Genomic DNA, 10,831 nt, shown 5'->3' on the forward strand with positions numbered 1-10,831 from the left:
TGGGGATTTAATGGGCTGATTTCTATAGAAAATAATAAAATAATCAAGCATGCCACGTGTCACATGCTTATTGGCCCAATTTTTTAACTTTTTGACTTTTTCTTCTTAATTTTCCACCACAAATATTCTGGTACTTATCCAATCCTACCACAATTAAAATCCCTTGGTCTTGACAGGTGTTGGGGTGAAAAATTTACCGATTTGCCCCCGAGGTGAAAAAATTACGATTTCACCCCTATACTCCGAAATGTACCGAAATCACATTATTTCTACTTTTCAACCTCAAATAACACTAATATTGATCAATATTAATCAAATGGGGCAAAATCGTTTTATAAAGATTCCCATTTAGTCCTCTAGTGGTAAAATTATCATTTTGCCTTTGTACTCCAAAAATATCGAGAATCACAATTTTTCACTGCTAAACATCATTTTATACGCCAATAATCATAATTATATTTCATATAATTATTCTTGGTCAAATGTGATCAAAACTTGGCTAGAAATCTCCATTTAATCATCAAATGGTAAAATGATCGTTTTGTTCCTAATCGGTCAATTTTCCTGATGGACTCCAAACTGGACCTTGAGCTCCGAATCACTATTCTAAGCCATTCTGTGGGTTTCAATATTTTCAAATTCCTCTTAGAATTTCTATTTGAACTAGTTCAAGGCTCTATTTAACTTAGTTGTACTACTCGATACAATACCGTCTTTTAATCGAGCTTGACAGGGTTGCACAATACGGTTCCTTCATTATTAAATGATTTTACAATCAAGGGTTTAATGGAGGGATTTTAATAAGAACTTGAACTAAATGGCATTGTTTTCAAATAAGTGCATTATGTTTTCTAAACCATTCCTTGTCATTGCTTGTTCCCTTCCTATGTTCACTCACTGAGTTTATACTCACGTTTTTAAACTTCATGCTTTAGGTTTCTTCTTCTGAGTTAAAGGTGATTGGATCCAAGGACAAGGTGTTCCTCCCTATCCATTGCTTGGTAGGTTTACCATGACATTAGATGTTAGCAACTGTGCCCAAAGTCACTCCGCTGACGGTCAAGGTCCAATTATGTGTATATGAATACTTGATGTGAAATGCTAAGATTCATTTGTTTATCTATATATGTATATAATGGTTGTTGATGCTATTATGAATGTATGATTGGGTTTGGTGAGTTGTTTTCAAAGGAACTATATTTGAACACTACGAACTTTGGATTTTTAAGAAACGTGGATCAATGTGTAAGATTATATAAATAGGCTTACTTGGGCTTAGTGGGTTGAGCCCATTGGGCCCTTGCGCTGGTCATGGCTCAAAAATTGGGCTGTGACATTTCCAATAAACATTAATAGCTTCAAATATATCATAAATTTGAACTCAATAATTCTAACAAACACACACTAGATAAATTACATTCTAGCCTAATATTTAACCTAGAATTCTAGTCTAATTCACAACCCACTATACCAACTATTCCAATTTAAAGATTCTTTACCTTGGTGAGGTTGGAGGTATAAAGATCAACAAAAACATAATATTTCCAAAAAAAAGAATTTGAAGAAATTAGGAAATAAAATATGAAAATATAGCCCATACATTCTAAAATTCAAGAGTTGAAAATACATACCTTTCGGCTTTAAACATGAAGGAAAGAAAGAGAGATTTTTCTTTCTTTTACCTAGGGTTTGGTTGTGCTGAAAATTAAGGTTAAAAGTTGTGGGTTTTGGTGCCCAACAAGTTAGGAAAAGGAAGAAGTAAGAAAAGATAGGAAAGGAAAAGAAAACAAGGAAAAGAAAATGAAAAAACTTGATCTTTATGGTGAAGAAAGAACATGGCGTTGGGATGGATGAGGAAGAAAAAGAAATTGCCTTTTTGAAGAGATAAGGATCGGTTATGGAAGAAGAAGATAAGAGTCAAAGCTTCCTTTGAAAGCTTTGACCAAGTTAATGGCAAAATTACTATTTTACCCTATAAGTTTTTCACCCTTTTTAATTAAGTCCTCCCACAATCTTTTAATTCCAATTTCTTTCTATTTTTCCTCCTTAACACTTGTACCAATAAAATAACAAGTTCGCACTTCAACGCAGTATTATCATAATATTTAAATATTTACTTACTCACGCTAGCTTTATTTAATAAAAACACGCGAGCCCCACTAACATCATTTTTCTCTGAAATTCCCTTGTTCTTCTTCTCCCCCACTTAGATTGACCATATACTCCTCCTTCATGATCAATTTTGACATCAAATAAAATATTAATATTTTAATATTATTTTATTAATAAAATATTATTTTATTTTAAAATTTTCCACTTATCTTCTTAGAACCCAAAATGTCTTATTATGCCCCGATTCACTTCCGAATCACATTAAGCTCGCTAATTCATCCTCAATAAAAATATTATTATTTAATTATTACTTCTTCAAGTGTAAAATATTTTACTCGAGAATATTCCTTTCACCCGTCACCACTCTTTGACACTTAAATCCACATCAATTAGCCCTTCGTCTTATCGATACGGTTATGTTGACTACTATACGAGGGTACAGGGTACCACAGTCTCCCCCACTTAAAAAGAATTCGTCCTCGAATTCACCTCAACGTATGGTTGTTAATCTCACTCAATGATCTTATTTTATTTCCTTCTTCATAAAGAATTTTGATTTATGCACCTCGTTACCTTCAGTTCAACTAGAACACTTTACAAGGTTAAGGTACGTAACTTATATCTATTATCATCTTTGAGTCAAAACCACTATACCCTTCACAATTGTTTTCTCTTATCATTAAGATTTCAAGTATGCCTTTAATTCCATTACTAACCTTAAACATATCTTTATTTCAATTCTTTTCAAACCTTTCGACATTCCTTCGCCTTATCCTCACGCATTTTCACATCACTTATGGCATTATAAACATGCCCTATTCATTCCTATACATATTTCCAACATTATGGGGAGTTGAATCTTTCAACCATTCCCTCATTCTTCATATTTATCTCGTACTTATGCAACTCAAATCTTCTCAATCATGTTTGTCCATCTTGTATGGCTTAATCACGCTATAATTTACATTTCCTTGGTATCATTTCTTTGGCTATTACCAAAAATTTCTTATATCAACATAGCTCAATTCTGATGGGATTTCTTATTATTATACTATCTATATAGCTCATCAAATATATTGAGTTCAAATCTCAAATCAGTAAGAACAACTCTTCACTATAGTTGGTCAGATTATCAACTCCACACATACGTATGTACATACATTTAAATGTCAACATTCCTTATTATGTGTAAAGATCCTTGTGTTCAAGTGACTTCAGACTAAATTTCCCTTTATTCGTTCCCATCCATAACCAAGATTCAATATAATAATTCTCATAGTGCATGTCAACACTCCCGTATTTAATCTACAAACATTGGGGTATAATCAATTTCATATTACCCTTTTTAGATGTCTAGATTATCATTCCACTTGCTTCTTACCATAAGTTATCTCTTACGTAATCCATACGAATTCTCATTAAGCCTATGCATAACTTCACATCATTTACATGCTTATACTCCTTTCTTATCATTTCTAATTATATGCTTAAGTTTCATTATACTATATATCCTTGCACCACAATGTCATTAATCACATCTCACTTACCAAATGTTATTTTCATTAAATTGCTATCCAGTATTCGTATATGCTTTATAATCTCATTGATCCTTCAAAGATTCATATTTACTTGATCATTGCATCTTATGCAAACCACAATCCCTAAAAGTCATCGTTATTTCTCAATTATCTTTCATGCCTCTTACATATATATTATATCCTTATTATATTTCGAAATTAACCAATCACTTAAGACTTAAACTCATTCTAATCATGCATGCCACATGTATTTTTGAATTTCAATTTCCATCATACATTAGGAGGTTTTCATTATCTGACTTCATTATCAAGGTTACCTTCAATCGTCTTTTGTACCATCCTTTCATACTAATTTAACACCATTCTCCCTTAGCCAATTTACAATTTGTACTTGATATTGCAAGACTTGAAACAAGGTTCTTCTCAATGTCTATACGAATATCACTTTCAGCTTACAGCTTCCTTTTTGTAATCACGTAACTTAATGCTTGTTTTCATAAGATTCATAGTAGGATTCTTCTTGAGTATTTCCTTGTGGATGCCTACCTTAGACTTATGTCTCACCGCATATGATCACTTAACCCATGGTTTAGCCGTTAGGCTCCTTAGCAAATTTCAAAATCCCACATATTATACTTGCCGCGTATGTTTAGTAATTCCTTCTCAAGGATGTTCATGCATTCCCGAAACACTTAATCACTTATTTGCTCTTTAACATCTTGAGCATATCATTCCAAAAAGGCATGCATTTATTCCCCAAGATATTTAAATATATGTTCATCTATTCAACTTTAATTTATTATCATGGGTTTCTAGCATGCCACATAATTGGCCTTGTGTTGTTAGTAATCATTTTCATTCGACTAAGTCAAGACAAGATTTGTAAGTCCTCATAGCAATACTTTATATTAACTCATTTGCTATGCCACCCTTGTAATCCTTCATTCACAATTTCATCATTTAGTATTGACATCCCTTGTCAATGTCTCTTATATTCATCTAAATTTTCACTCACTTTTTCCTTAGCCTTTAACAAGGCTTAATCTCTTGTCTTCTTTATTTCTTAGGATTTGACTTTAGTCAACATATTATTCATCTTAATACTTCACAAGGTAATTTATCTCAATGTAGCCATCTCAAGAACTCTCTAACTTTTCTTTTACTTACCTGCCAATATATAAGGCAATAAAGAAACTTTTTAATTCACTCATATAAACACTTCTCCAACGCACTTAAAACTCCAAATATCAATGCTCAACATTAAGATTAATGACCATAATTCAGCTTGTAATGTATCATCATGCCACTCACAATTTGCTTGAACTTTTTAACCATAAGAGGTTCTTAACGCGGTAGCATTAGGCAGCCAGCGTTGCGACGTTGCAACTATTAGAATTTACTTTATCAAGCAATTCATCTACCTTTAAGATTACTACTCTAATCATTTTCAGCCACATGGCTTTCCTCTAAGCCTATACCACAATTTCTATAAGCATGTGTATCTTCTTTTTGCTTATCATGTACGCTAGACCAAGTTAATACTTTCAACTCATATCATCTTTTAACACTTATCATCAATCATTAAGTCCCACCTTAGGACATCCTTTCCATATTATGTAATGACTTCACAATATATATATAACACCACACACATAATTATTCACTACTTATGGCATCCCACAATTCTTACCATCCATAATTAATTATCTTTCTTGTCTTGTAACTCAAATAATTTATTGACTTTTAATACAAAAACTATGAAAATAGTTCATCTTTCTCTACACTTTATACTCACAATCCTTATTAAATCAAGAATTCATCTTTCCCAAGTTCCATGATTTACTTCCAATGGTCTATATTTATGCCAAATTATCATTTTATAATGTCATGGCACCATATGCCTCCATTCTTACCATCAATCATACTTCATAAGAAACAATTTAAAAGATTTACATACCTTTTTCTTCTTTTATGCACTGCACAACTCTTTAGGACCTACCTACACACTACAAACACTTGACCAATGAGTTATCTTTTTAACCATTTTCCTGTTTATCCAGCATATACCCCTTAACATTTCTCATGCACAGGAATATCGGGTTACAATTCCCTCAATACTTAAGGTTACAATCCTCAACATTAAGCACGTTAAACATTCAAAGTATCACCTATAATCTCATGGATTTCTCCCACATCCTTTCAAAATTGTAACTATAATTAAGATTTCCAGTTCCACAATCCTACGATTGATTGTTGGCCTTACCACACTGTCTCATGATATCCCATGCACTTACGACACATTAAACTCTCTTATTATAACATAGTCCCCTAGTTCAATGTGTTTACTTGAAAGTTAACATCTTTGATACAACTTGCCCCATAAACTAGGACTTTATTTATTTATTTTTATATTCGAAATTATGCCAAAAACCCACATACCATGATAAATGATAATTTCCAATAAACACTATCAATTCAAACGGCATTTTATATCTTGCTAAAAACTAGGGTTACCACTCAAAAGTCTATCATGTTTATTGGTAACCATTTCATAATATTGCAAATCATATTCATCATCAAGTCTTGTAGTTGCTTGAGTCGTTAATGACTTCCTACATCAACCTTTAATAATTACCTAAAGCGACCAACCACTCCACTAGGGTGAATATCTTTCCTTAAACATTATAATGCTAATCTACATCGGTCAGGTATGAAGATTCCAATATGCCTCAGGTCATTAAAATAACTACTTTATAATTCGTTTGAGCCATATAAACATAAAAGCCAACTCTTAAATCCTTTATACAAATAGTTACTGCTACTTCGTTTACACCACGTCAACCTAGACTTAAAGTAATACGAAATTCAATGAAAATATTAAACGTCATTAGGACCATCGTCGCTTTGATCCGAACACATCGACAGATCCTCTTCTATCTCTTGAGGTTTCCCCATATTATCCTTAATCCAAGCTTGTTGTATTCTTATGCATTCCTCCCTACTGATAGGTGCAGCACCTCTTCCACATCCAGAAGGAAAGTTTCGGACAGCTAACACCTTCCTAGGACAATAACTTTCTCTTGCCATTGCCTCTTTCACCTTCTCCTTAACCTTTTCTTCAACCATTGCCAAAAAAGAAATTTTTCGCACCTTCCCAAGTTTCAATGCTTGCCTCACTTTCAAGGCTCTCACTACTTTCGAGGCTTTCCCTACTATGAAATATTATTTCCAATCTTGGTGGAATCCATTCAATAGGAATCCGGGATTGGCCATTTTTTTGGATTACCTAGATCAGGGTGCCACTGGCTTCTAGCAGTGGAATTTAACGATCCATCGCTAGTACTATGAGGGGCATCCAAACTCCCATCACCTCTAAACATGGCGTGTGCAATAGGCGCACTTCCAAACATATATGCAACCAAGCATCAATTGCTTAGCCATTTATACATCATAGGAATAGGTAGGTTTCTAATGAATTAGGGCCTATGTAGCCTCCCGTCCTTAGCTTGCGTTGCGCACCCACAATCCAAGGGTGAGACTTTACACAGACTCCCATAACTCTGCTGACAAACACAAGATTCCCTAAGACTCAACTAAACCTTGAGCTCTGATACCAACTTTGTCACAACCCAAATCCCGAGGCATGACCGGTGCATGGACCCAATTGGCATGGCCCATTGGGCTCAAGCAAGCCTTTCTATGAAAACTTGTTCATTAGACCCTCTGTCCCTCATTTACCTCTAAAGTTCTTAATTCATAATTTTCAAAAATAATTTCTTCTCAAGAATAAATCATGGTAACCAAACATATACCATTCACAAAATAATATTACCATTTGCCAACTTGTGGCGACATTATCATGCAAACCAAACATATAGTGTTTACAACAAGCCTCATGAATTATATTTAAATAACCATATACACATACAAAAGACCTTGACTATCAGCGGAGTGACTCTAGCATGGGTACTGTCATGGAGTGTCTTGGCAAACCTACTGTACGATGAAGAGAAGGAAACACCTCGACCTAGGATCCAACTACCTTCGAACTTGAAAACTAAAACATGAAGTTGAAAAGAATGATTATAAACCCAGTGAGTGAACATAGGAAGGGAACAAGTAAACGATACAGAAGGTTTTTGAAAACATGATGCACTTGTTTTAAAACCATACAATTTGTATATCATAAACAACTCAATACCATGTTGACGTTTAACTCATTTTAAAACACTAAGGAAATTCAACTTTCATTAATCAATGCAATCACATTTCATTTTCCAAACATCCCTACTCTACAGGGTAGGTACATAGACGTGTAAGAATTCATGTATACATTTTGTGTATATATATAGATATATATATATATATATTTTTCAAACATTCATCAAATATATCAAGATCATTCCTACACTAGTCAACATGGCTCAATGCATACAACCATCGGCTCATCAGCTCATGTGCACTCCCACACCGCACATAGCTGGAATCACCTGTCATCACCGGCATGTGTACTCCCACATCGTACACGCGCGGTTACAATTATCACACAATATTATCATTCAAATCATAACATATATATCATCAAAATATAGGAACACATGGGTTCATCACATTACACATTTCACAGCATAAAATCGTTTCATCAAGGGCTTATTCCCATACACATTTTAAAGAAATGACCAATAAAATATTTCAAGTGAGTCAATCAAACACATATACATTTATCCCAAAACATTTTAATGCAAGTTCACTCACCTTGATAATGCCACCTTACAAAATTAGCACCAATAAGGCTTTACTCCAAGTTAAGTCTTGAAGTACCATTAAAACCTACATTTGCCAATAAACAATAATAGCTTCAAATATATCATAAATTTGAACTCAATAATTCTAACAGACACACACTAGATAAACTACATTCTAGCCTAATATTTAACCTAGAATTCTAGTCTAATTCACAACCCACTATACCAACTATTCCAATTTAAAGATTCTTTACCTTGGTGAGCTTGGAGGCATAAAGATCAACAAAAACATAATATTTCCTAGGAAAAGAATTTGAAGAAATTAGGAAATAAAATATGAAAATATAACCTATACATTCTAAAATTCAAGAGTTAAAAATACATACCTTTTGGCTTTAAACATGAAGGAAAGAAAGAGAGATTTTTCTTTCTCTCTCCTAGGGTTTGGTTGTGCTAAAAATTAGGGTTAAAAGTTGTGGGTTTTGGTGCCCAAGAAGTTAGGAGAAGGAAGAAGTAAGAAAAGAAAGGAAAAAAAAAAGAAAACAAGGAAAAGAAAATGAAAAAACTTGATCTTTATGGTGAAGAAAGAAAATGGCGTTGGGATGGATGAGGAAGAAGAAGAAATTGCTTTTTTGAAGAGATAAGGATCGGTTATGGAAGAAGAAGATAAGAGTCAAAGCTTCCTTTGTGAAGCTTTGACCAAGCTAATGGCAAAATTAATATTTTACCCTCTAAAGTTCTCACCCTTTTAATTACGTCCTCCCACAATCTTTTAATTTCAATTTCTTTCTATTTTTCATCCTTTACACTTGTACAAATAAAAATATCAAATTTATATTTCACCAAGGTGTTACCATAATATTTAAAAATATACTTACCAGAGCTAGCTTTATTTAATAAAAACAAGCGAGCCCAATTAACGTCATTTTCCTCTGAAATTTCCTCATTCTTCTTCTCCCCCACTTAGATTGACCATATACTCCTTCTTCATGAAAAATTTTACATTAAATAAAATATTAATATTTTATTAAAAAAATGTTATTTTATTATAAAATTTTTCACTTGTCTCCTTATCACCCAAAATGTCTTATTGTGCCTCGATTCACTTCCGAATCACTTTTTATCTTGCTAATTCTTTCTCAATAAAAATATTATTATTTTATTATTATTTCTTCATATGCAAAATATTTTCTCCAAACTATTCCTTTCGCCTTTCATCACTTTTAAACACTTTAATTAACCTCAATTGGCATCCAATAAGCTTTATTAGCCACCTTATCAAAGTACAAGGTATTACATTAGAACATAGAATGCTTCCTAGAGCATTCTGTTGGCTAGTTATCAACACCACATTCAAAGGGTATCAATACCTTAATTAAAATTTCCCTGATTTCTAACAATTTCTAGATTTTTGACTTCCAACAAAAGGTTTAATCAATCCTCAATCAAAATATCCTAATTTTATATACAAAACAAGTCATTAAACACATTCAAACATAAATTCTTCCAAATCATTCTACAAACAAGTAAGAATCAAATTTGAGTTTAAAATCTAACCAAACAAATATCATTTAAGGGTTCAAACTCATACTTAGCAAGCTTATAATGTCAAGCCCAGCTCTACAATATGTTTATTATGCCATTCCTACATAAGAATGCATGTTTGTTTACTTGAGTACCTCCAAAATTGTTAAAAGACGGTAATGTACCAAATGGTACAATTAAGTTGAATTAAGCCTCGAACTAGTCCAAATAGAGATTTTAAGATGAAATTGAGAATTTTAAAACCCCAAAATGACTTAAAATGGTGATTCGAAGTTTGAGGACCAATTTGGAGTTAAATTAGAATTTTCATGACCTAGGGGTAAAATGGTCATTTTGCCACCCGAGGTTAAGATGTGAGTGTTGGATGAAAATTTTGACTAAGATTGATCATTTGAAGTGTAATTTGAGTTTAAGAAGTGAAAATTTTTAATTTCGGCATTTTTTCGAGCATAAGGGCAAAATAGTCATTTTACCACCTTAGGGGTAAAATTGTAATTTTACACCACCCAACACTTGTCCAACACATGGATTTTACCCAATATTATCATGGATAATTGAGGAAATTTAGGTGGTAGAGAGAAATTGCTTAATGGGTAAGTATGACACATGGACCAATGGAATGGTGACATGTGTCAAATTTTCATCCATTTATTATTTGGCTTAAAAATCAGCATAAAATCAGCCCATTTCTCTTCATATGGCCGGCCAAAGCAAAAACAAAGGAAGAAAAGAAAGAACAAGAACCCTAGGGTGAAAATTCAAAAGAAAATTGGTGGATTTCAAGTAATCAAGCAATCAAAGGTAAAATTTCTTGATTTTGACTTGTGATCTACCTTTCCCATACATTCTTTTGCATTTTCCATGGTTGAATCACATGATTTCATGATGGGT

The sequence above is a fragment of the Theobroma cacao genome, chromosome 2, assembly GCF_000208745.1.
Source record: "Theobroma cacao cultivar B97-61/B2 chromosome 2, Criollo_cocoa_genome_V2, whole genome shotgun sequence".
Lineage (NCBI taxonomy): Eukaryota > Viridiplantae > Streptophyta > Magnoliopsida > Malvales > Malvaceae > Theobroma > Theobroma cacao.